This window comes from Pelodiscus sinensis, chromosome 1, assembly GCF_049634645.1.
Source record: "Pelodiscus sinensis isolate JC-2024 chromosome 1, ASM4963464v1, whole genome shotgun sequence".
Lineage (NCBI taxonomy): Eukaryota > Metazoa > Chordata > Testudines > Trionychidae > Pelodiscus > Pelodiscus sinensis.
In genome coordinates this window covers 312,449,228-312,477,019 of record NC_134711.1, presented here as the reverse complement: position 1 = coordinate 312,477,019, position 27,792 = coordinate 312,449,228, and the positions used below count along the sequence as shown (strand labels likewise).

The following is a 27,792-nucleotide window of genomic DNA, read 5'->3' as shown; positions in this document are numbered from 1 at the left end:
TGGTCACACTGCTGCAGAGCAACTGGGTAAAGCAATATAGGATTTTAATATTTGGCTATATTTAATGTCAAATTCTTTCATTACAGTACATTAGAAGTATTATGACTAAGTAAAAGAGTCTGTCAGCATTTTTTGAACTTTAAAACATCAATACAAATTACTCTATAAACAAACAGGTCAACTAATTCATATAATTATTAGCTTTTAGCACAAGATATGGTAGCTAATAGTCCATGTATCATGTTTGAGAAATCCCGGACAGAGCCAACTAGCACTATATCTTTCTAGGGTAATTAAAGGGTTACTAAGTGAATCTTTTGGGTAAGAGACGAACAAATAGGACCTGTTTACTCTAACTGGTCATTGATCTCATTGTGCCTATTGGGAGAACACGGTTTATCTCTGCACACAGTATAATGTGCTTTAAGACAATTAATTTTCTGTCCTACCAACATGTAAGTGCTTGCACTTCAAAGTTCAGAAATAGTTCTTCTGAAAATGAAAATGGGGCAATTCACTTTGGGTATGTCTATACTACAACGTTAATTCGAACTAACTTAGAGTGGCCACCAGGGAAACCTGGGGAGGGCTAGCCTCCCTCTAGTTCGAATTAAGGGGCTACACACCCCTTAATTCAAACTAGCTAGGCTTAATCCTCGTAAAATGAGGTTTTCCTAGTTCGAACTAAGCGCTCCGCTAGTTCGATTTAAATTCGAACTAGCGGAGCGCTAGTGTAGCACCTATTAAAGTTAATTCGAACTAACGTCCGTTAGTTCAAATTAACTTTGTAGTGTAGACATACCCTTAGTCATCCTTTGTGATGGAAGGTACCATATGAATAGTTAAACTCTGCACTGTTCCTAAATTCAAGTGCAATTCCACTGGCATTTTGTCCAGACTCTCTTTTTTTGTCCTAATTGCGTATTTAGCAGACAGAAAATTAAACTACAATGAAGATATTTGTGGATTGATTCTGCAAGGTGCCAAATACCTCAATTTCCTTAAGGTAATTTTCTGGCCTCATCATTATAGTATTTAGTTGTATAGTGTAGTGGAAAATGAGGGCACACAGCAATTTACAGGATATTAAACATCATAGGGTATGTCTACACTAGCCCCCTAGTTCGATCTAGGGAGGCTAATGAGGGCGACCGAAATTGAAAATGAAGTGCGGGATTTAAATATCCCGTGCTTCATTAGCATGTTCCTGGCCGGTCGACATTTTAGAAATTGACTAGCCCAAAGTAACTGCCCGTGTCTACACGCGGAAGTGAAACAGGATTCCGAATTAAAGCCTTAAATTGAATTAGCTGGTAAACCTCATTCCAGGAGGAATAACAGCTAATTCGATTTAGGGCTTTAATTCAGAATCTCGTTTCACTGCTGCGTGTAGATGCGGGCAGTTACTTCGGGCTAGTCAATTTCTAAAATGGCGACCACCCGGGAACATGCTAATGAAGCGCGGGATATTTAAATCCCGTGCTTCATTTGTAATTTCGGTCGCCATCATTAGCCTCCCTAGGTCAAACTAGGGGGCTAGTGTGGACATACCCCCACTTAACAAAACAACAACAAAGAAATTCCAAGATCACCTCTGTTAACTTTTGAAAGGGTCTCTGAAAAATAGCCTCTCTTACCATATCCAAAATGATATGCATTTATATTGGCTTTCACCCTAAAGAAGGAGTATAGAACCTAAAGTGTGGAGAACCAGATGCAGCTCCCATCTTGACTGAATCCAGCCCCCAAGGCTCAGGGCTCCCCCCTAGCACTGTGGAGTCCATGGGGCAGGAGTACACAAAATCTACTAACCCGAGCCCCACTAGGCTCTGGTGTGCAAGTGGAATGTGGGGAGTTGGAGCCACATCAGTGAGGATTTGAGATTTTTTTGCTTGTTTTGTTTTGTTCTGTTCTGGGTTTTCTTCTCACTTGCGTATGGCCCCTGACTGATTTTGCTTTGGGTCAGCAGCCTCCGACCCAATAAAGGTTCCCTTCCCCTGCCCTAAAGGATCCTGACATGCTTCACAAGCTTAATGACGTACATACATCAGCAGATTGTAGCCAGCTCAAGAGTGTCAGTCATTCAAACAACTGGTGCAAAGAGAAGCCACAGAACAGTGGCCAAGAACACTATAAAAATGCATACTTTTACAGGAAGTCTCAGAGGAGTAGCTGTGTTAGTCTATATTTAAGTGGGTTTTACCCCAAAAAAGCTTATGCCCTAATAAATCTACAGGTTGGACCTCCCTGGTCCGATTCTCTTGAGCAGTCCCAGACAAGGGAAGGCCTGGGTCCATGGCACCACTGCCCTCAGCCCTGCAGCTCCATGAACTCTGGTGGCCCTGCCAGCCATAGCAGCTCCAGTGGTGGCCCTGAGGGTGCTTGCAACCCCACCAGCTATGCTGGCCTCTCCACCAATTTCCAGGCCCCACCACCTATGGGCTCTGCACTCCCACTCCCACCCCCACTCTGCAGACTCCAATAGCCCCACTGGCTTCTCAGCCTGGTGCCCCATGGACTCTGCTGCCCCTCTCAACCGGCTCTGCTCCCAGTGGCTGGCAACCTCTGTGCTGGGGCTCGCTAGTCCAGAAACATCTGTGGTCCTGCTGGACCAGAGAATACCGGACCGCAGAAGTTCAACTTGTATTTGTCTGTAAGGTGCCACAAGACTCCTTGCTGTTTTTAAAGAACAAGCCACTCAGTCTTAATGTCCTAAGAGATAAAACTCAGTTTTGGCCTTTACAAATTGATCTAAAAGACCTACAGATTTTTCAAAAGACTCACAGTTCAGTAAAGTGCATCACAATCCATGTGTCTCCTTTGGAATATGAAGGGCTGAGTCAACTCTTCCAGAAATTGAATCTGAGCTACATACCTGCTTCTAATCCCAGCTAACTTGCTTTTAAACCTTTGTAACTCCATTGACTTCAGCTGAGTTACTCTATGTTTACTCCACTGTATATCAGAACAGAATCAAGCTATAGCCATTTCAATCCTGATGCTTATACATCCATGGATTTAATGTTGTGAGAAGAGGTTCAAAAAAGTAAATTCAACCTTTCAACTCAAGCCAGTTGAACTGTAGATTAAAATCAATAGTCAGTACAGTAGGTCCATTTTTTCATTCAAAATGTAGAAAATGGCATTTTCATCAAAAAACAAATTTCCAACAGAAATATCAGTTTTTTTCAGGTTTTCCAAAATGTCTAAGTTTTTTCAAAACCTGAAATGATATTGGCCAAAAACAAATATTAACAAGTTACCAAAATTAAAAGATTTTGGCCAAAATTTTTTCACCAGAATTTTTCAGCTTCCAGTTGCTGAAAACTAAAAAATGTCCAGTTTTGGCAAAACATTTAAAGAAATTTAGTGGAAAGAAAAAACCTTTTTCCAACCAGATCTGCCTGCAACTCTATTTTCATCAGATTTGGTTTGCTCAATTTTATGTTTATACTGGGCTCTCTCTTCTATAAGTGTTTCTACTAATGTTCTAAAAGTGCCATCAAGAAATAGAAAAGAAAGCTTCACAGGCCAGGACCTGATCTTGTTTCCATTAGTTTTTGCCATTGTCTTAGAAGCAAATTAAGGCCCATTATGTTTCTTTCTTTACATTGCACTTTTTAAATAACATCTCTGTGCACAAAACATGTACTGTTATTTGGGAAGCACATAAAGTAACATAACATTTTGGAGAGAGAGAGAAAGAGAAAGGTGAAATAAAAATGATAGCTTTATGATAGCTCCAGCAAACCATGCCTAATAAGATCAGATAGAAGCCATTTTTAGGTAAAACAAATAACAGCCTTGAAATATTTCCCTTCTGCATTTCAAAACAATATCCTATCCAAAACACAGATAACTAAATTGGGGGTCAGATATTGTTGCTTAAGCTAGTTAACATGCCCGCCAGTACTTTGTTACAAAAGGCGCCTCTTGTCTTCTGCTTAAAACAAATGCCAACCATGCCCAAGGCTGTAGATAACGAAGGATTGCAAACGGTATGAACTAATTTGAAATTCCCCTTGTGCATCTTACGCAGAGATAAAGCCAGAATATAATTTATGATTGACAGGTTAATATTTGGCTAACAAGCTATACTTTCAGTTCATCATAATTTCCACTAGGAAATGTGTAATAAAATAAGTGAATGCACAATCTATTTCTGTCCATCCTCCCCACCAGCCCATTTACTGTGTCATGTTTTCATCCCTCCCATTATTCCCCAGAACTAAAACACGTCACAGTAAATCCCTCCCATTATTCCCCATAATAAATAAAAACAAAACTAGTGTGGTGCAAATCTGAAAACATCCAGATGTCATTATAAAGAAGTGAAATACAAAACTAAAGAAAAAATAGAAACCATTTAGGTTTCTGTTTACAGAATATTCATGGCCAATTTAATCTCACATTAGGCAATATTTATTGATTGCCCTTAAAAATATTCTAAAAAAATCTTAAAAAAACAATGAATGGTCTAGCAGCACCTTAAATACTAACAAAACATGTAGATGGTATCATGAGCTTTCGTGGGTATAACCCACTTCTTCAGTTGTACCCACAAAAGCTCATGATACCATTTATGTTTTGTAAATCTTTAAGGTTCTGCTAGACCATTCACTGTTTTTTAAATGTTTCCAGTTAAAGACTAACCTGACTATCCCTCTGAAGCTTTTAAAAATAGTCTAGTTACTCATCAATCTTTTCTTTAAGAATCTCACCAAAGTAGACTACCGTAGTAACTCAAAACTTGCCATCCACTAAGTAGTGCTAGTACTTGGATTGGGAGTCCAGATGGAATAAAACTAAAATGCACTATATACATATTTATATTTCTTTTAGCATTCCTGATCAATTGGTGAAGTTAAAAGTGTATATAACACATATTGATAAAAATGCTTGAAAGGGTTCACAAGGATGATTTAGGAAGCTAAAGCTATTTAGCTTAACCAAGAGATGAGAAGTAAAAGGTGATCTGATGTGAATTCATATATACCTACAGGGGAATAAGATGTCTGGCTGTGGAGACAAAAGCATAACAACATCCAGTGGCTAGAAGCTTAGGCTAGACAAATCCAGACTAGAAATAAAAACACAATTTTTAACAGTGAAGGATAATTAACTTTTGGAACAAGTTAGCTTAGGTATGTGGTGGGTTCAATTTAGGATAGATTAAAATGATATCTTCTTGCCTTAAAACTGTACAAATCACAGAGCTAAGACAGTGAAATAGGATGTCAGATACTACAATTTCTAACTACTCACTCTCCATTCTTTTTATTCAATATCTCTTAATATGGCGGCCAAAATGCATTGCTAATGCATACCTATTCTTAACATCCCACAAGTTTTGCATGTGTGGGTTTCTCATCTTAAACATGGCCTCCGTGTGTGATTTGAACTAATGTCAGACTTGCTCAGATACTGTGTGTGATCAGTCACTCTTGTGGTTGTGGCTTACAGAAGAAAGAAAAAGAAAGAAGGAAAGAAAGGCTTCCTCTGATGTTCAGTCTCAACAACCTCTAATTTTGCATTGATGCAAACTAATAATAAAGTTACTTCTGCATTTCCATAGTAATTTCCATACAAAGATCTTCCAAACCTTGGATATTCTGAATCCCCTTATGTTATTTTCTCTTAGGACATGTCTAGACTACTACATCCCTCTTTCAAAAGAAGGATGTAAATTAGACAGATCGAAATTGCCAAGGAAGCTGGGATTTGAATTTCCCACACATCATTTGCATAATGGCGGCCACTCATTCTTTCAAAAACGGGTATTTTGAAAGTGAAACCGCTCTCTAGATGTGTTTCTTTTGGAAAAAACAACAACCCTTTTTTGAAAGATTCTGTAAACCTCATTTTTTGAGGAGTACAGGATCTTTTCAAAAGACAGCGGTTTCATTTTTGAAAAGCCCTTTTTTGAAAGAACACGCGGCCACCATTATGTAAATGAAGCACGGGAAATTCAAATCCTGGCTTCATTTGCATTTTCGATCTAATTTACATCCCCCTTTCGAAAGAGGGATGAAGTCTAGACATAGCCTTAGTAGTGCATGTCAATGATCAGAGAAGACACAGGGCAGAGAGGATGACTCTTGTGAAAAGCAATTTAATCTTTCTGTGCTGAAGTTCCCCATCATAATATGGGAGGTTACCTCCTTACTTCTGTCAGATGTTGTGAGGCTAAACCTACTAATACACACGAGATGCTTAAGATACAATGATGATAGGAACAATACAAGTAGATGGGTAGAGGTTTAGAGCAGTGGTATTGCAAGTAGACACAATTAGAATCAAAATAAAGTTTAAATAAGAGGTTAAATATCAGCCCATTCTGTGAAGCAATACTATTTATATTTACATAGAAAAAAATCTTCTTAAAATAGCTTCAAATGGCACATATTGGAAGAAATTAAGGATTTTCTTTGTTATGTAATATCTTTCATTATATTATGCACTCCAGGCTAATGCTAGTTAGAAAGATTTGCACCTGGGTATTTCTAGTTGCTCTGTGTAGTTTTGATACCCCTTGTACACACCATTGAACATAGTGGAAATGCTTCTAAGAGCAGCAATTTACTTAAAATGGAGAAATAAATAACTATGGAAGAAAAATACAATACAACTGATTATAGTCTGCATGCCTAATGCATGCTTTCATGGCAGTATTTCAGCATGTAGCTGCACAAAACCCACTTCAATCAGTTCCTTATTATTTCATAATTATAAAGGTTATTAGCACGACAGAAAAAAGGGGATAATAGTAGGTTCTTAAATTAGCATTTGCTCAGCCTCAGACTCTGGTGCCTTAATCACTTTCTTAAAAACCCTAGCACAAATGGCATTGTATATCAAGCTTGCCCTTTCTTCTGTTGTCCAACTACAGTCTTTCAAATAAGAACCATTTTCATCTGAACTACCATAGGGAATTAGGAGAGACACACCATGCACTATTCTGTCAGTGGGTAGTTTCTTCAAATTCAACATACTGCCCAATATGGTCCAGAGATGAAGTATACTTTCAGGGTTTCAAAACTGTTGGCTATCCACAAACACTCCTGACTTGTTAACATTTTAGGACATTTTCAACCATATTTAAAAAATGGGCTGGAGATGAGGCCTCAAGGACCTAACATTAAATAGTTTAAGCTTGGAAGGAATACATAGCAATAATCACATTAAAATTGACGATCCCATTGCATTATTCACAAGATACAAAATAAGAGCTAAATGCAGATATGATACTAAGTCCCCAACTGACATCTACTTTGTATAGAACTCAATGCAGGGAAATCCCACCATTTGTTACATATTGGTAGAATATGTAGCATGTGTTTTGAACTCTTTAAAGGGAGATGCCAGACAAGAGGGAAAGGAAACCATGTAAAAACAAAGTTACTGAACCTCTGGGTTGTGACTACAGTCTCCTTTTTATAGCTATATGGGAGAGAGAGTCCCCCAACCTTTTTTCTGTTGTAACATAGTATCATGGCATTGAAAAGGCCAATGATTGCTAATCTAGAGTTATGTTCTGCAGCATAGTGTGCAGGTTCTACAGGAAATTTATGTGACAATTTGGTCCAGACGCCCACTAGGGAAAACAGAGGGCCTGAACCCCCCACCCAAAAAAACCACACAGACAGAAACTGAATCAACTGATTGTATACAATATCACTGTACTAGACATGTATTGAGTAAGGTATTTTATGAAAGCAGGTGACATGCTATTTATATAATTGTGAAGTGTATGTATTACTCTACATGAGGAATTATGGATACTAACTGATATTATGGTTTAAAGACTGTAACCAAATGAAGGGGAGAAACAGGCTCTCTCTCAAACAGTAGGGAAGACAGCTATCAACCTGTCTCCAATGACATTAGGCAGTGTAGAGTCAAAACAATGGAAGTCCTATTTACATATGAATTGCTAGAGGGTGGGAAGTCCACAGGAAGGGATGAACAGCAAGAAGCCTTCCTGCTCCTCATAACAGTGTCAATGAACTCCGAGGTAAGGGGAGCAGAAAGACACCAGAGTTATCTACCACTTGCAGGATTAAAAGGGCCAGAGTTCTCAAAATCACAGAAAGTTGGAGTCTTCAGCCAAGGCGTTTGAAGTCTCTGGGAACTAAGTTTAGGAAGGAAACCTGCTTAAGCAAAATTAAGTTTTATCCCTATTAAATAAACCAGTTTTACTTTTACTATAAACGAGGTTAACGAGTTGATTGAAATAAGAGTGCTTCTCAAATGCCAATTACATTCATGAGCTGCAGTGTATTGCTCCTTTAAAGGAGTAACACTCTTCGTGTGTTCCAGGAGAGGACTGACACGTCAGAGAAATGTCTCTGGGGAACTCAGGAGTCAGAGTTCCCTATTTGTTACTGCAAGACAAAATTTGGACTGACAGGATCCTGAAGAGTTTGCTGGCAAGGCAGACAAGCTGGTGTGTCAGGGAGTTGTCACAGAGCTTAGCAGTAGCAAAGTTGTCACTTGCTGAGACTGAGAGAGGTAACACACTAAGAGACACTTCTGGGAACCCCAATAGGTTGGCACCAGGCAGATGATTTTGAAGAAATTTGGGACTTGGGAAGATGCATGGGTCACGCTGCAAAAAGTAATTGCTCAATGGAAGCCAGGCTGTGACCTGCAAGCTTGTGTGCATGCAGCTGGCTTCAGATCTATGAATCACCACAGCAGAGCATTGAAGGCACCTAGGGTTGCAGGGCAGGAGGTAACAGAACTCCTCACTGGTGCAGGTCAAACCCCTGATACCTTTAATCTCCCAAGCCATGTGCAACTCAGATATCTTTTTGCCTCCCTTATATAACCTCAAAATTCACTGGCCCTGTTACAAGAGTCATACATTCAAGTTGATTCAGTTGCTTTTTCTTCAGCATCCAGACATCCTGTTTTGCCCCTGGGATGTCTAGGCCCCTGATTGTCACAATACATACTCAATATTTGTCAGTGCGGCTCAGAGGTTTGGGATCATCTTGGATGATCCTCTGCTGGTCTGGGATTCTCAGATGACATATTGGCACTTAATCCTCTTTCATGTACAGCTTGTGTGGAGGCAATGTTCATTCTTCCCTGATTCAGACACTGCTGTATCTACACCTCTTTAACTTCAAATGTAGATGACTGTAGTGAACTCTACTCAGGAGCTTCAGCTAGTGCAAAAAGCAGAAGCTTATATTTCGAGAGGAGGGGGACACTGTAGTCTGTCCTCAGAATTTGCTACCTGTCTACTTCTGGGGGAAATTAATGTTGTTAGTTACCTATAATGCCTCAGATATGATGTGAAATCCAGATAATTTCTCTCTGTCTTACTGAAAAAGATATGATCCATTGGCTAGTTCTGCCTGTTGGTTTCTGGGATCAGATTATCAAGAACCACTTTTTAGGGTCCATCTCTGCAGAATGTACTCTTCTGGTGTGGTACATTCTCAAGCCACATGCAAGATCTATCTGCTTGGTCAGGGTATAACTCACTTCCAGCACAAAGTTAGTGTTTATATATTTTTTTATTATTTATTTTTGGCGTGGTAGAAGTTTTCAAAATGAAAACTAACGTGCTTTATGGATATGTTTTCATTTTTCATTATCATCCTCAGGATAAATCATCCAGATGCCAAGATTTGAGTACCATTACAAAGTCAATCACACTTATAATAAGATTAACACCCGTGAGATTTATTTAATTTAGTACTGAATTTCCCAGTGCATTTCTAACTTGCAGTCTGGTTTGGTGTTTGTGTAGGCTGCATCTCTGTTGGCAGGTTCTGGTCTTCGCTTGTACTGTGCACCCAACAGAATGTGTAGGCCAATACTGAAGATAATATCAGGTTTATAAATGTAACATTTACTGTCTCCCTGACTTGTTTGTCAAATCTATTCCTTCCAAGTGACAAGAAAACCCCGAGCAACTGGAGTATTCAATAATCCTAAAAAGAAATTCAGGCCCATTAGTAGTTATATTAATAAGTGTTTTCTTATTTATTGGCAGAGCATATCTTACCATTAAATGTCTCCTTCCCATTGCATAAAAAGTTACATCAGCTATCATTCCTGAAAGCTGGTTCAATAAATAAACCTGGGCTCAGCTCTCCTGTTCAAAGGCCAGGTACTTCTAGTTGAATCAAATAAAAAAGCAGGAAAGCACTTGACACCCTAAAAGATCAGCCAGGATCCAGGCAGGAGAAGGGCAGGAGAAGATAGCTGCTAGAGAGAGAAGTTGGTTTCATGGGAGAAGGCTGAAGACAGGAAGTCAGCAAGAGGAGTTAACTGTCTGGCATTCCCAAGCTACAGATCAAGTGTTGGAGAGCTGAAGGCAGGAGGAACAACAAAGGGAGATGTCTACTGACAAATACAGGGGCAGAGAGTGGACCCAAAGGTCCTGCGAAAGGGCTAGAAGCAGTGCCAGATGCTCCCCTGGCAAAGATGCTCTCAGCACAGAAGCTGTGGGAGTTCAAGTTGGGAAGAACAGGGTGCACACCACTCAAGTTCTAGTCACCTCTGCCCTAGATTAAAAAGCATAATCACAAATAAAATCTCAACTATGTAAAAGGGCCTGGGACTCTAGGTCTGCTACTGTGATAGCAGCAGTGGCTGAAGCCCTGTTGCCACTGGAGCCCCGTGCAGCTCTGTCCGTGTGGCACTGAGGGCTGGCTGCCCCTAGCCCCTGCCCCTTCCACCTGAGGTCCTATCCCGCAAAAGCCCCACCACATTGCCTAGAGGCCGGTGAAGTTTGTCGACCAGCCCTGTGTGTAGGCAGGTGTCCCAAGCCATTGAGGGATTACTTAAACTCTAGACTGTAAAATTCACCCAGAAACCAATAGGCAACTAGCACAGATCCTGTAGTGGTGATATCATGTGCTCTCAATATATACTTCTTAAAAATATGGACTTCTTTCTATAGCAGCTTCATTTTCCAGGCTGATTTAATGTGTAGCTCTCCACAGAACACACTGTAGTAGCCCAGTGTTGTGACAAAGGCATGGGTTATGGTAGCAAGGTCCCTATCCAAATGAAAAAATGCACTCATCTAGCTACAAAGAACTGAAAAAAGCCTTCCTAGTCATTGCTGCTATCTAAACCTGACAGGAGCCGAGAATCTAGCAATACTCCCTGACTGAACACTGATAACACATCCTCAGGAAAGTATAGTCCTCATCAGATCCTCTGGTTACTTCTCCCTTCCCACCAGCATTTCTTCAGCTATTTCTAGTTACAACTTCAGAAAACTACCTTTCATTCATGCTCCAATCTCTATCGCATACCCCCTATACTCTACTACCACATAGTGTAATTTATCTGGCACAAGTAGTGAGTTTGGTGTCCACAATATTCAGCTCCATTTATAATTACTCCTATATTATATCATCTGCTTTTCCCAACCTTACTTCTTGAATTATAGTATGTATAATTTTATAGCCAATGTTCTTATTGCTGAGATGATACCATGGTGATAGATGCAATATAATGTTATAGACAGATGGATATGTTATCAGACTCCTAAAAGTATGACGAATTACCACTCAAGAAAATGCATTTTGATATCACAAGGATCCTTGCCAATCAATGAGAATGCTCGAAATGACCCACAATATTCATAAAGGAGGCATAAAATTACTAAGAGATATACTCCTTTATAGCAGAATTTAAAAAGTTTCTCTAGTTTGTCAGACTTCTGAGGAATGATCTTACTGACAATATTTCAAATATACCCAATACAATAAATAAACAATTGCAAACATCTGTTACATAGCAAATCCCTGACAAAGGCCTTTTTACATAAAAGCCTTTCTTTCAAATACAATAAAGGGTGCTAAAACTGAGGCACTTTAGCAAAGAAAACAGTATCATTCCTCCACCTTGGGAAACCAGCATATAACTGTTGGAGTAGATTATTTCTCTGAGTGGGAAATAGTAATACATGTTTAAATCCCTGCACAGTAAACAGTTTGGACAGATAAAAGATGACAGTTCTCAGAAAGACCATATCTCTCAGATTGCTGATAATAAAAGCAATAAGACAACAGGTGCTGTTCTACCAAGCCCCCTTAATATTTTGAGAAAACAATCTTGTTTCCTCCTACAGAGAGAAAGAGAAAGACAGAGATTACAGAGATGAGAGTACTGTTGATTGTGGTAATTGTGCTATATGAACTGGGAAAAGTAAAATTGCCATTAATAACCAGTAGCTGTAGTGAGAGATATACAGATACAGCACAGCAGTGTGAGGTCTTACTTTTGGTAAATTGTGCTTTTCAGTTGCTTCCTCATTAAAACAATTTTATACCCTTGCTTTATTGATCTTTAGAGGATACAGGAAGGATGATATGAATAAATATTAAATGGTCTGGCTTCACAAAATATAAAGGTCAATATGAACCAAGCCAATAATGAAAGCAAAGGATTTGAAGCTAGTGAAATATTTAGAAGGTAATGAATAAATTACTGGAAATATACCTTCAGCTTTCTCCGCATGGCTACTGTAATACAATGCTTCTGCAGTTTGCTTTCAAAGTATGCTTTTGCATTTCATCTCTGACATATTTCAGCACTGTTGTTATGCAAGATGGGGAATCATTCATTTTAACATGATCCTAAGCATATTACCACAAAACAGAAAGGATCCCATTTCACCGATTACCCAATTAATAATCTCTACAGTATAAATCATTTGCAGCCCCTTGCTGCATACAAAACATTTATGGCTGAATCTGAAATTACACATCTATGAGAGTCTCTTAAAAGGTATTAGTAAATGCTTCTCATTTTAGCATTATTTTCCTCTCCTGCTACAAAAGGTACAGGATTCATTCTTTCTAACTGATAATAAAAGCTGGTTCAGAGCCTCTTTGAACCCACAACACTGACAAAAAACGGAAGGAAACTTTGCTATGAACAATCACTCACAGCATTATAGTAAATAATTCATTGCTGCATTTTTCTTTTCACCTCATATTTTGCCACTAAACAATTGAAATTGCTGTAACCCCCACCTAAAAACCACATAGGACTACTTATGAAAGCAAAACACATATTAAAACTACTACGCAGTTCTACCGAGTTTATCTAATAACAGGGTTAGCTCAGCTGAAGCCACATCACTCACCGAAGACAATTTGCTTGAAAAAAGCAAAGAAACCAATCACCAAATGCAGCTTCTCAAGATTCTTAATGCAAGATTCTTCTGTCTGCTGTTCAGTTCACACTTGCCTTTATAACTAAGCAAACCAACAACATTCAATTGCTGAATGAATTATAAAACAGTAGCTCCCAGACTCTCATATTTTACATCACAGGGGGTGGTCATCCAGCTCACACACTGCCTATGTACATATATTGTTATAAGTCATCCTGATAAACACATCAGTGCTGGCAGAAATGACAGTAATTGGTGCTCAGGATGTACAAGTACAAACCAATAGCATACACTCCCTCCCTCTGCTCTATGTAATAACATCTCCACCTGTCAATCTTCGCACCTTGTTAAGGTGGAATCTTCAGCTACAGTTCAGGGTGGGCATGTGGTTTCAGATTTTGGAGGAAAAGCTAATATTTGATACTAACCTAACATTCCTTAAAACAATCTGCATGGGTTAATATTAAATGTACTTCTAATAATTGAAAGACATGCTTTCCTAGCTCTTTTATTACAAAAAAACTTTCATCTTTCTTAAAGATCGAGTTCTTGTACTATGACTGATAAACCCAACATTTATAATGTCTATTAGCATGAATGACAATTACTGGATATTTGAGGGAGAACAGCCTTCAAAATATCAGCCCACATAGATTCACAATTAACAGTAACTTTATTATTGGGAGGGACCATGTATACATTTCAGACAGTTCTTATTAAATATTCATAAATTTTATTAATACCCTTCAGAATGCCACAGTAAACATTTACAGTGTTCTCAGATACTGTTTCTTAACTTTCTTTTGTTCTGCATAGTCCTTGATTTAATTTTTTTAAAATAAACAAAGCTTGACAAGTAATATTAAACTAAACAATTAATCTGAACAATACCAAACAGGTAGTGTGTGTGTGTGTATATATATACCATTACAGACGGTACAAATTACCATTCATAGTTAACCACTATCAAGAGAAACATGTTATGAAATTGATAATACCCAGTAAGGAAGTAGTCACTTAAGAGTTTTGGGTCTGAAAATTCCTTACTGATGGGAAAGGAGAAAAATTGATTAGCTGCTTGTTAGAGAGAGGTACAGAGTGAAAGGCCTATTTATTTTTGAGATCTTTATGGTTCTTTAACTCTTAGTATTAAAAAAAAATCCTGTTAAAAGGCCCAGGGCAATTAATAATTGTTTGGTTGCTTCCTAAATGTGTATGGGAAATTTAAAAGCTTAACACACCATTATTTTTTTACTTTAAACCCTGATCTTGCATTGAGAACTGATTGCATGGAGCCCTGCACCTTTAGCCCATTTATTTCAACAGAATCCATTCAGGCCTAGAGGTCTTGGATCCCAAGGCAGGATTGGGGCCTTAATAAGAATATTATTAAAAACTACAAATAGTCTAGTAGCACTTTAAAGACTAACAAAACATGTAGATAGATCATGATATCATCTACATGTTTTGTTAGTCTTTAGTGTGCTACTAGACTATTTGTTGTTTTTTAAGTTTTTCCAGTTGCAGACTAACTTGGCTACCCCTCTGAAGCTTCAGAATACTATTGACAGTATTAGTCACCATTTTAGCTGAATTACAGAATTTTAGGATGTATTATACATTTGAACCAAGGACTGGCTTTCCACACCACTATTCATGTGAAAGATATTTATGGGAGCAGGGAATATGTGTGAAAGAATTTTACTGAGAATGAATTTCTCTTTCTGTTTTTCATGGGTGGTGATGCCTATTAGGGCCGTGAGGAGTCAGGATGACGCATTGGGAACCTGATCCAAATTATTTCACTCTTCATATATTGTAGAACTGTTCCAACATTTGGCACCAAGCTGAGGGGGTCTGGTTTCAAAGGTAAGCAAAATCGTTAGTGCAGTTGCTTCTATGGTTGAGTCACACTGACAACACTTAGCCATACAAGTTAAGATGCATCAGATAGTTTTGGTCATCACTGGGAAGTTATTCCATGATCAATTGGGCTGTCGAATGTAAATGCACTCTGTGGGTGGTAACCCAAACCAGAAACCCAGTCCTTCTTCTCACCATCTGTAAGAACCAATGTGTGACATGATGTGGGAAAGTGGCATCTCATTTCATGCATACTGAAAGCAAGTACCTTTAAATGTATTCTCCTTCTCTCCTCTCCACAGCTGCATAGTCCCCTCTCCTCATTTACTGCTCCTCAGCTGTTTCAGTTTGGCAGGGATAATGCACTCTATGCCAGAGCCACTGACATATTTCTCCATGTAGTACTGGCTGTTAAAATAAAGACTCCCCTGCTGAGAAAGCTGTGTATAACTGGATGGGCGGGAGAGGGAGGGGTGAAGAAGAAGGGTACTTCATCAGTGTAGTGACTTTCAGATGGCTTTTTCTGCCCAGGAGGAAACAGACAACTAAACATCACTAACTGGATTTCCCAGTGGTACTAAACACTGGATATTCCAGTATGGGCAGAAGATTCTAAATGACAGTCACTGACTGGATGATTAGGGAGATCTGTGCCACTGGATTTAGACTCATGGAATCACATTCTACTCACTGATTTGCACATTTTAACTTGCAAATTACAGCGGTTCTTTGTACAGAAGCTCAGTTGAGATTCTTGCTTTATAATTCACCAAACAATGGTCATTTATCAATATGCTCCTATAACCAATTTGTGTGTTTCCTCTGTGCCTTGTTTTGACCTTCCAGTTCTGAATAATTTCAGACCATAATAAGGCCATTACAGTAACTGTGTTTAAAGTTACAGAGATAAATAAAGTTTGGTTGAAAGAACTGAACCCAGTTACTCAACATACCCCAAAGACTCCCAAACTGTCTTTTTATTGATTAATCACAATCTTACTATCACAAAATATGTATGGTATTTTAACACAGGTTGCACCTCTGAAACCTGGGATTCTCTCATCCAGCATCATCTATGGCCTGGCATGACCACAGATGCTCCTGTATGATAGATCCCCAGGGCAGGAGGGCTAGCAGCTGGGAGCCAAGTACAATCCTAAGAGTTTGCTAGCAGCGAGGTTGCAGCAGTGTTGGCAGGGCACGATTGGGACTGTCTGCTGCCTGGCAGTGGGGCTGGAACCACAGCAGCCCAAGACGGGAAGCCTGGCTGGGATGCATCAGCCTGGGAGGTGGCAGGGCAGCAGCAGCTTGGACAGTGGCAGTGGCAGTGTCAGCAGCAGCTGCAGTGTGACTGGGGCTGCCTGCTGCCCAGCAGCGGGGCCGGTGCTGAAGCCATGGCAAACTGACTGTGTTAGCATGGCCAGGGCCACATGCTGCTCTGCAGTGGGGCCGGGGCTGTGGCAGCCTCATTCGGCAATGGTGCCATTTGGCAGTGGGGCTGGAGCCCAGGCTGGAGCTGGCCCACAGACAGCACATCCAGGCTGAAGGAGCCAGCAGCAGCGAGAGTAGCAGGCTGAGGGGCTAGTTTCAGGGAACCTCCTGTTGTCCAGAAAATCCCCCCATCTGGAATCAGTCAGGTCCTGAGGCAGCTGGACAAGAGAGGTCCAACCTGTACAATAAACCAGACCTCTCTGGAGTGTATCATGTAGCTGCATTTCAAGACCACAATGTAGCTGGCATGCGTAATGTAAAGGCTGTGGTGTAACATACTCTTACCCTTCAATGGGGGATATGCCACACGGCAAGAAATGCTGAAACCCTTTTCCTGAGAGGTAATTTCTATTGCATCATGCTGACTTACACTATCTTTCTATTGAAGTACTGTATTGCTATAGCTGCCACTGCCACAGAGTTTAAGAGCATGGTGCTCTGTAAAATATTAGTATTTTGTTATTCAGGAATACGTTCTTGATCAATTACATGCATTCATTTCAGAATCCAGAGTCCCCAAATCAGTGTCACAAATACCCATTTTGTTTCTGAATGCTAGATTTCACATTCAAACTCTGATTTTGCTGAAATATGTGTGAAAGTCATGTGTGACTGCCAAACCGTGTTCTCTTGGCTGTACATCTGAGGAGGCTCAGGAGCGTAACTTATTTCTTCAAAATTACTTCCAACATACAAACTGTAAATTGGCTCCAAATCTGCCTTCTTCAGAGTGCATATTAGGAATGGTTTAAGAATGAAAAAAAATAAAATAAATTCACAGTTGTTTCCTGAGGTTCCCATTCCTGCTATATAGGTACTCAAGAGATACATTGATTCTATCCAAAGGATTACACATCAAACAATACAGTAGATGCCCACTTCAGTATCTTGTTCTCAAGTATTTTGATATACAGGAGTCCAAATAAAACAAATGGGTGCAAACTGAATTGATTACTGGGCCATATGCACAGGTGCTACATCTCATACAATTGACCTTGATGAGAGCAAAGATAAGTAGGAATAGAGTACAGGCAGTCCCCGGGTTACGTACAAGATAGGGACGGTAGGTTTGTTCTTAAGTTGAATCTGTATGTAAGTCGGAACTGGAGTCCAGATTCAGCCACTGCTGAAACTGACCAGCAGCGGCTGAATCAGGACGCCTGGGGCAGAGCAGCTGGGGTGCTGCCGGGTTGGTCCAGTAGCGCCGAGGAGCGGCGCTGCAGGACCAACCAAGCAGCGCCCCAGCTGCTCTACCCCAGGCGTCGTGGGCAGAAAAGCCTGGTCTGCTGGGGGGGGAAGGGAGCACTAGCTGCGCCCCCCCCCCCCAGCAGACCAGGGAGACGCGGAGCAAAGCCGCGGAGGACTCCCGCAGCGGCTTTGCTCCGCGTCTCCCTGGTCTGACCAGCAGACCAAAGAGACGGGGAGCAGCTTTTCTTGCCCCAGAGAACGCGAGCGGTGGGACCGCGGCTCATCTGGGCGTCCCGCCGCTCCCGTCCTCCGGGGCGAGAAAAGCCCCGTTCGTAACTGCGGATCCGACATAAGTCGGATCCGCGTAACTCGGGGACTGCCTGTATAGAAGTTTTTAGTACAGAAATACTGACCTTTGCCCCTTCAGCTAAATTCTATTATAGGGGTTCATGATACCCACTTGTACATAATGAACAAATCATATAGCAGAAGAATTTCCCACTAACACTGAAGTTAAGTTCTTTTTTCTTCAAATGATATGGCAACAAATTAAAACCGGATAAAACAAAATACATTTTCCACACCGTAAGCCTGAATAACTGATTGTCACAAGATATCATTCAGGCCAAGGGTTTAGCAGGATTCAGAAACAGATTGGACATTCATATGGATAACAAGAACATGCAGAGGATTATGGTAATAAAGATTAAATTACATCAAAATGTTTTGGAAAAGATACAAAATCTCATACTTCATAATACAGGCTTGGCACTAATTTGGGTTAGGAAATAACTTTTGCTATGAGCAAGTCATCATAAAATTCACTAGGCAGGGTTTCTTGGCCCTTTGTCTGCAACACCTTGTATTGGCTAAACAGAGAACTGGTCTGACCAGCATGGCAACTTCGGTATCCCTGTGTTTTCTTATTTAATACACTAGGGTTTATATTTTAGCTCTGTCTGACAAGTCCAGATCTGATACACTACGAAAAAAAGGCAAATCTAGAAGCTTGAAGATTAATGCACAATTTAAGATTTAGCCTAACCATAAGAAGGATGAGGGGAGATACGATTGCTCTCTATGAATAGATCAGAGGGATAAATACCAGGGAGGGAGAGGAGTTAAAGTGAAGCACCAGTGTGGGCAGCAGAAAAAATCAATATAAACCGTCCATCAAAAAATTTACGCTTGAAATTAGACAAAGGTTTCTAACCATCAAAGAAGTGAAGTTCTGCAACAGCCTTCCAAGGGGAGCCGCGAGGGCAAAAACCTGAGGGTACGTCTACACTACAGCGCTAATTCGAACTAACTTAGTTCGAATTAGTTAATTCGAACTAAGCTAATTCGAACTAACGCATCTAGAACTAAAAACTAGTTCGAATTAGCATTTTGCCAATTCGAACTAGCATGTCCACATTAAGTGGACCCTGAACCAGGCTTAAGGATGGCCGGAAGCAGTGCCGGCAGGGCATCAGAGGAGGACTTAGAGCGTGGAGATGCTGTCTCAGACTAGCCCAGGGCTGTGCTTAAAAGGTCCTGCCCCCCAGCCTGGACAGACAGTTCTCAGGGGTGCCCCGCTTGCAAAGCAGTCCTGGCTTGGATTGCTCGGAGTACCCACACTGGGCACATCACAGCACTCGGCCATCAGACCGGCTGCACTTGCCGCAGGCTGCCATCTGGGGAGAGGGGGAAATTGGGGGGCTTCAGGAGAGCTTCCACCCCCAGAAGCCCGCAGAGCCAGCCCAGTCCTCCCCATCAGGGGTGCGTACCCCATTCCTCCCTCGCCTCCTTCCTCTTACCTTTCCCTAGCCCCTTTTCTTGATGTACAAAATAAAGGACAATTGTGTTCAAAAATGGAATCTGCCTTTATTGAACAAAACTGGGGGAGACTGGGAAAAGGAGGTGGGAGAGGGGAAGAGAGAGGCTGGGAGAGAGGAGGGCAACTAAAATGATCAGGGGTTGGGAACAGGTCCCATATGAAGAGAGGCTAAAGAGACTGGGACTTTTCAGCTTAGAAAAGAGGAGACGGAGGGGGGACAGGATAGAGGTCTCTAAAAGTATGAGTGATGTGGAGAGGATGCATACAGAAAAGTTCTTCGTTAGTTCCCATAAAGAAGGACTAGAGGACACCAAAGGAAAGGAATGGGTAGCAGGCTTCAAACTAGTAACAGAAAGTTGTTCTTCACAAAGCAAAGAGTCAACCTGTGAAACTCCTTGCTGCAGGAGGCTGTGAAGGCTAGAACTAGAACAGAGTTTAAAGGGACGTTAGGTCAAGTCATGGAGGTTGGGTTCATGGAGTGCTATTAGCCAGGGGGTAGGAGTGGTGTCCCTGCCCAAGGTTTGTGGAAGGCTGGAGAGGGATGGCACGAGACAAATGGCTTAGACACTGTCTTTGGTCCATCCCCTCCAGAGTCCCTATAGTTGGCCGCTGTTGGCAGACAGGCTACTGGGCTAGATGGACCTTTGGTCAGACCCAATACGGCCATTGTAAGCTCAGGGCTCAGGGTTGGGGGTCTCAGTGGACCACCTTGATTTTCATGCAGGCTGGCAGCTCTCCTGCCCTAGCCGGCCACTTTCCTGTGCCTAGTGCGGAGGTCGTGGACGAGGTCCACGATTTCCGCACTAGCCCAGGCGGGTGCCCGCCTCTTGCGGTCCCGGGCAAGCTCCTGGGAGCCGCCAGCCTGGTCCCGGGAAGAGGGGGAGGGCTGGGGGGGCATCGGGTGGGTGGCTCGATCCGTGCCAGGTGCAGGGTCTGCTGGCTGGGTGCTGGCAGGCTTGCACCTGGCACGGGCACCGTAGCCAGCCCGTGCCCCTTTAAGAGGTCCGGGGCCGGGAGGGGGGCAGACGAGTTTCCCTGGTGTTGGCCAGAGTGGCCACCAGGGAAAGCTGGGGAGGGCTAGCCTCCCACTAGTTCGAATTAAGGGGCTACACACCTCTTAATTCGAATTAGCTAGTTCGAACTAGGCTTAATCCTCGTAAAATGAGGTTTTCCTAGTTCGAACTAAGCGCTCCGCTAGTTCAATTTAAATTCGAACTAGCGGAGCACTAGTGTAGCGCCTATTAAAGTTAGTTCGAACTAACGTCTGTTAGTTCGAACTAACTTTGTAGTGTAGACATACCCTTCCTGGTTTCAAGACTGACTGTAAGGTCTTACCCACATGCTCAGAGTTTAATGGATCACCATATGTGGGGTTGGGAAGGAACTTTCCCTGGATATTTGGCAGAGAGCCTAGGATTGAGGGTTTTTTGCCTACATCTCGGGGCATAGGTCACCTGCAGGTATAAACTAATGTAAATGATGGCTTCTCTGTAACTGAAGTTTTAAATCACGATTCAGTATTTCAGGACTTCAATAACTCAACCAGAGGGTATGGGGCTTTTATAGGCATGACTAGCTGAGGTTCTGTGACCTGCAATGTTCACAAGGTCAAACTAGCTTATCATGATGGTCCCTTTTGATCTTAAAGATTATGAATCTATGAGTCTCAGCTGAATACAACCTGGAAATGCATATCAATAGTCAGATATGAATCAGATGTAAAATATGACTGCTGCCTTACCTGATATACATTTTTGAAGACCTTACATTCTATCCAGTAGAGGGCAGCTGTTTTCACACAGAATTTCAGATGCATGCTTTCCAGATGACAATAGAACAATACAGGATCAAAGTGTACTATTACACATGTGTGTGTACAGATCTCCCTAAACAAGCATTACATTCCAGTTGATATCTGAAATGAATATATCCCTAATTCTGCTGACTGCTTTTAGCCCATTAAAGGCATTAAAATTTCAAATTTTGAAAATCTGCAGTTTGACTATGGAAGAGAATTTGTCCCTCCAGAACTGGTTAAGAAAATCTATTCTCTTAAATGGAATCAGATGCAAGAGTTTGTTGCTATAAGCGACCCAGTACTTTGCAAAAATAAGCAGTAGTTATCAAGTAAATATAATTGCCACATTAAGGATACAGAGCAATTCATTTTCTCTCAATGCAACCTACTTATGATTCCCTTTAAGAATAATTTTGAAATAGAAGTTTCATTTTTTTCAAAGAATTAATTTTGATGGGTACAAATGATTACAACTGCATATTTAGATTAATCAGTAAATTAGTTTACACAAGGCTTTGAAGATGTAAAGCACTGCATGAGTGCTAACATTCCCTTTTCCCTGTAAGTGTAAAAAATGTCAAAAGAGCTCAAGCCTCCATCTCAAATGATGAGTATACAGCAAGTCCACTGTCGTAATACAGGTTCTGAGATATTGACAAAGTGAATTAGGGGGTAGTCAATAATACCTAAATGAACAGACACCCAGGAGTGCGACTCCAGCTGATCAAGGTCAGTGAAATAAACAAGAGGAGCACATTTTGCTGGTTAAAAAGGCTTCCTCATAGTTTAAGAATATGATCTGCTTGATTAGGAAGAAAGAAGAGCACAAGAAGAGGCAGGAAGGACAAATGACAGAGCTATACTCCCTAGACACCAGCCTTTTAAAGAATGTTCTCTGAAAAGTCATTTCTGACATCTCCAGAATTGTGGCCCCATGAGTCTTAAATGTTATATCAGACCATTTAAAAGCCTATGGATTTTTCAATATCAGTCTGGGCCTTTTCACCACTACCTTTCTTCTACATTGTTTATATTAACTTAATTACTTAAAAGAATTGGGAACTTGGCTGATGTGGTTCAGGGGTAGCTCTAAAAATACTCTTTCATTTGACCTTTAACTCTTTGTGTTCCATTGTTTTCATTATGTTGCTTCATTTAAAAACCAGACGAGATACATATCTGGTGCAAAGCAAGCTAAATGACAATTATGCTGGACTGACTATAGCAACAAGCTGGAAAAATATCCCAAAACCCATGCCATATTAAACAAAACATTAGATTCAATTGTACAGCACACGGCTCTCCTGACATGTATCTGTGTTGACAAATGGAGGTCCCAGCACTCTGTTCTTCATAAATGGGGGTAAAGGGATCTAACATACAGGGGATATGTTTACATGGAAGGAAATAATGGAGCAGCTTGTCCATATGCATACTGCACAGGCCCACCAACCAAGAATTGGAAAGTGAAAGGGGCAATTGCCCTGGGACCTGGCTATTCTAAAGGGCTCAGGACTCCCAGCTGCCACTGCTGCTACTGCAATTGGGGCAGCAGCTGGAGCCCCGGGCCCTTTAAATCTCTACTAGAGTATTGTGACACACACTCTGGGTGGCTCTAAGAGCTGGGCAGGGGAGAGGTGGGGTTGGGAGGTGGAGCAGCATGGTGTGCTCTGGGTGGCACCGAGGTCTGGCTGTACCGGCCCTGCCCGTTCTTCCCAAGGCCCTGCCCCGCAGCAAGCATGGAAGCAATCCCCCTCAACATTTTGCCCAGGGGCCCAGCATGGCTTTGGGGGGAAGGGATTGGTTCCATGCCTATGGGTCATGATATAGGCAGCCCCACTGTGACACTGCTGCCCCGCACTGCAACGGGCGCCGGGCGGGGGTAGAGCCGCACAAGGGGGCACCAGGCGGCAGCCGAAAGGCCACAAGGAAACCTGGGGCTGAGCCGACCCCTGCCAACGCTGCCGCGGCTGAGGATCCGCGGCCCAGGCCGCCGTGACCGGAAGACGTCACTTGTGACGTCAGCCGGGGATCCCAGAAGGGCGGGGTGATGTGCGCGGAGGCAGGGCCAACCAGGGACGCTAAACCGTGGCCCTTTCAAAAGGGCTGGGGACAGGATGCTAAGGGGGAGGACGCTAGGGAGCCATAGCGTCCTTCCACCCCCTCACGGAGGCGACGGGTGGTAAGCTTATCCCCACGCTGGGGAAAGGGACTCTGACCGGGGAGAAGTGGCTCAGGGCAGGGCCGTGGTCCCCGTGAATGGAGGGTTTAGGGGCCTCAGCCCCCTCCATTGGTAAGGGATAGGTATCCCTGCCTTAGAGCCCTGGGCCGGAGCTCGGAGAGAGGGAGGGCCCGAGCCCCCTCCCTGGACCCGAACGAGCAAGCGAGTCCAAACGCACTAATACTTATACCTGTAAACTGGAGACCCTACGGGGGCTTACAGACACGGGACGGCACCCCACCCGAACTCGGGTTAGGGTTCGGGACCAATTGGTAACAGCCACCTTTTCTCTACCATGGCAACTTGCTATGGTAGCACAGAAAATGTGGTAAATACTTTTAGAGTAAGTATTCCCTTGCTTTGTTTTTTTCTTCAGAAAGAAAGAAATGGGACCAAATGACTAAGGCCTGAAAGAAGAGCGCAAATACACAATCCAGTTTTTCCTTTCCCTTGTCTGTGAAGGTCACTCATATCTTTTGATTGCCATTATTCTGTAATCACTCCATCAAGGTATTTGTAAGACCATCAAAGTGAGACATTATTCAGAAAAAAAAGGAAGAAATAACTACTTGTTGGGATATGGTGACAAACTCTTCCTCTTCTATCTCACAGAACTATTTTGGAGCTCAGCACAAATCATGCATACTTCCTAAGGCTTCTGAAACTGTAGAAAGTTAAGGCTTGGCTCTAAAGCAAATTTATTAATTTAGCTTCCCCTGAAGTAATTTTTATTAACTATGCTTGGTGATGCGCTAGTGAGCTTTTTTCTGGTGGACTTTCATATCCAATTTCTTCAGACTGTTTACAGGACACTCTGCAGATAAGAATGGCAATTTTTAACCCAGATACTCCAGCCTTAGCCTGGAGAATATCCTGTGACTGTGAATGGGAAAAGACACATTAATCACATCACATTTTCAGTTATTTTTAAATACCTGGCAATTAGATTCTACAGACCCCGAGCTGAGTGTAGCCATCATAAGGGGAAGTACATCTAATGATTAGCAGAGGAACTTGGACTCATTTGTTTGATGCCCATCTCTGTCCCTGAACCAGTCACATATGTCCTGAGGCTTAATTAGAATTGGCAAAGTTCTTCGATATCCTGTCAATTTAGGGGACTTTACTGATGGCTATTATTACTATAAATATTGGTATAACAGGACAGGAGTGATTTGATTGATCATCATTAACTAATATCACAAGGCTTACCAGGAAATGAATAGAGACTTCATGTTTTAAAATTAGCATGTCCTGGTGACATTATGGTGTGTCAAAACTACACCCCTCTGCTGACAGATGGATGTAGATTAGGCACATTGTTATTGCAAATGAAGTGGGGATTTAAATATAAGGGATCGGTTGGAAAAGGCTTTCCTTTTCGACTAATCCCCATCTAGACTGCCACTTTTTGCCGGAAAAGTGCCGCGTCAGCAAAAAGCCGCAGCCATTTCTATTCAAATGAAGTGTGGGATATTTAAGTCCCCACTTTATTTGCAATAGCGATGTGCCTGATCTACATCCCTCTGTCGGCAGAGGGGTATAGTTTAGACACACCCTAGCCTTACCCATCTTTCTAGTGCCTCTGCCACTCGGCAAACTGGTCTCCTTCGTGTACACTGTGGAGGAGCATTCCTGTTCAAACTTTCTCTTCTGTGCTGGTTTATTGGCCAGACATCTGAGTTGCAGCTCAGTAGTAGAGAGACAAGTCATATGGGGAGTGAAGGCTAGGAACAACAGAAAGGATTAGGCAGCAGGAAGGATGAGGATAATTCTCTTCAGGTAAACATCTGAAACTACTGCATCTTCCTTCTGCTAGAAATTATCTCCTGATTCCAAACACAGAGTCTGAAATGGTGAAGAACTGAAAAACAGACTTATGGTTAAAGCACTCACTTAGGATTTGGGAGCTCTAAAGTCCCTGCTCTTCTGCATGCTTCCTTAGTCTGGCCTTCCTCTGTCTCCATTCCCCCTTTGCGAAATGGGGATAATATTTCCACCCCTCACCACAGTGTTGTTAGTATAAATACATTAAAGACCAAGATATGTATGCTTGTATAGCAGTGTTGGTCTCAGGATTCTAGAAAGACAAGGTGGGTGAGGTAACATCTTTTATTCAACTTTGGTTCTCCAAGATTGTGAAGCATCCAGACACTACAATGATAAGGGCAATGTAAGTTCTTCAGACAGGTGCAGTAAAACTCTAAAACAACCAGTTTTATATGGGTAAGAAACACTTCCTGCCTTTCAAATAAGGCAATGATTTTTATAACCATTTCACTCTGCTTTTACTCATAATTAGAAAAAAATTAGATTCTCTAAAAATTACATTCCAAATAATAATACGTGCCATTTTAAAGGACATATGAGGACACAGGAAAAAAAAGTAACACTTCTGCCAAGAATGGATGCATATTAACATCGCTTGTTTTAACTCCAACCCCAAAAGCACACATTTATATTCCTTTTAAAAATAACTCCATTTGGAAATAATTAGAAATATCACATTGGTATGAGAACAATAAATTAATAAAGTAACTTTGAGTTGAATATATATAAAGTGGGTAATGAATTACCCATGCTGTTTTGTTTCTCTCTCTCTATCCCCAAAAGGGTATTTAGTAACAAAAATGCATAAAATGTAATATTATGAAGAAATTGGATGATTTTCATGACAGACAATATGATCCCTCAGATGAAGAATGCACTCTCTACAGCTGTACAAAGAAGGCTAGATGCAATGATCATAGCTCTATACTCTGATCTTAACTAATTTCATACCTTAATTCAGATAGCTGCATAGCACATGTCATGGGAAGGGACACTTACATGGCCCTGTGGATATCATGATATTCCATTACATCATCAAAATAAAAACACGAATATGTACAGTCCTTGCAAAAGGTAATGTCACAACTATTTTGATTGCATAAGGTGCCTTAAATGAGCAAAGAGAGCATGTTTGTATTTTTACAGCAATTAAAGAAACAATATTGAATAATGTCCTTGGGGTAGGCCTTCACTGCAAACTTATTTAGGAAAAAGCTCCTCTGGAAGATATCTTCCAGAATAGCCTATTTCGAAATAGAGCGTCCACGCTACAGGGAAGCCTCAAAATTAGTCTGAGGCAGACTCCCCTAATGTGGACGCACCATCTTGATTTAGAGCCCCAGAGGTACTGAAGAAGAATAACTTTAGAATGGCCCTGGTGAGGAGCTATATCGACATAACAGCAGTGGAATGTCCACACATCCCCTCTTCTGAAAGAGCTCTTTTGGAAGAGGCCTTATTCCTTGTGGAATGGGGTTATCCAAAGTCGGAAAAAGCCCTCCATTATTTCGATTTTTTTGGAAATAATTCAGTTGCTATGTGGACGCTAGTATTATTTTTCCGGAATAACAGCTGTTATTCCAGAAAAACAGTGCCGAGTAGACGCACCCCTGGAGGGTAGCACAGTGGATTGCTGCAAATACTTTTTTTGTCACTGGAATCTCATTGGCAACCCAGAAGACATGAAAATAAATAAATAAAAAAGAAATATTGTATTATTTTGTATTGTATAATGCCAAAGAAGAGTTTAGATATTTAAGACTATTCTGCTGCAATGTGACCAACTGAGTAAATAATCTGGAGTGAATTTGTCCTCCTTTACTATTCGCAAATTGTTCATGAGTGGCTCATGTTTTCCTGAACGTATTTATCATTTCAGACAATAACAGAACAATCCCTACAAAAATTCTTTGTCTAAAGATTAATTATGAGAAGTTTGTTACTAAGATTTGATGTTCAAAATCTGAAAATTAATGAAAGACTCTGAGAAGTTCTAATTGAATGCACAGGTTATGTGCTACTGTTTGTGATCCCTGATTGGAGGAGTGTAACTCTTAAAATTAGATTTCTTCTGCAAATATTCATGTAAAATATGATGCTTCTGCAAACATTACTTCCAGTACACTCATTTGCTAGAAGGTACATGGCAACTAAACATAAGTGGGGTGCAAATACAGATAAATCAAGGACCAACATTTAATCAAATGGATAATCCCAGAAAAGATTTTGGAAATATTTGCTCAGCTATTCCTACAGGCCAATGAAACAGAAAACTAGCTACTACAAGAAATAAAGTCACAGGTACAGTCTTCCTGCAGTTATATACTTTGGATAGTAATACTCAACATAATGATAATGATCAACTCACTTTATATTCACTGTGATTGGTGGTGAAATGATTTCCAAATGAAGCATAAGATGCTGGATTT

The 27,792-nt window shown here is 41.3% G+C and overlaps 1 protein-coding gene and 1 long non-coding RNA gene across 30 annotated transcripts in view; one reads left to right on the top strand and one right to left on the bottom strand.

The window, feature by feature from the left end:
• The window catches only part of LOC112547334 (uncharacterized), a 77,532-nt gene extending 62,513 nt beyond the window's left edge, over positions 1-15,019 (top strand). For both annotated transcript variants that reach the window (XR_003091053.2, XR_012900775.1), the window contains one exon: positions 14,908-15,019. This is a non-coding gene — a long non-coding RNA (uncharacterized LOC112547334). The remainder of the gene's footprint in view (positions 1-14,907) is intronic.
• DLG2 (discs large MAGUK scaffold protein 2) overlaps positions 1-27,792 on the bottom strand; it is a 1,555,116-nt gene that overhangs the window by 154,286 nt on the left and 1,373,038 nt on the right. The window contains exon 1 of one of the 28 annotated variants that reach the window (XM_014578107.3): positions 13,124-13,262. The exons of the other annotated variants lie outside the window; for them this stretch is intronic. The gene's annotated coding sequence lies outside the window, so the exon portion shown is untranslated. Of the gene's footprint in view, positions 1-13,123; positions 13,263-27,792 lie in introns of those variants that run through there. 28 annotated transcript variants of the gene reach the window in all.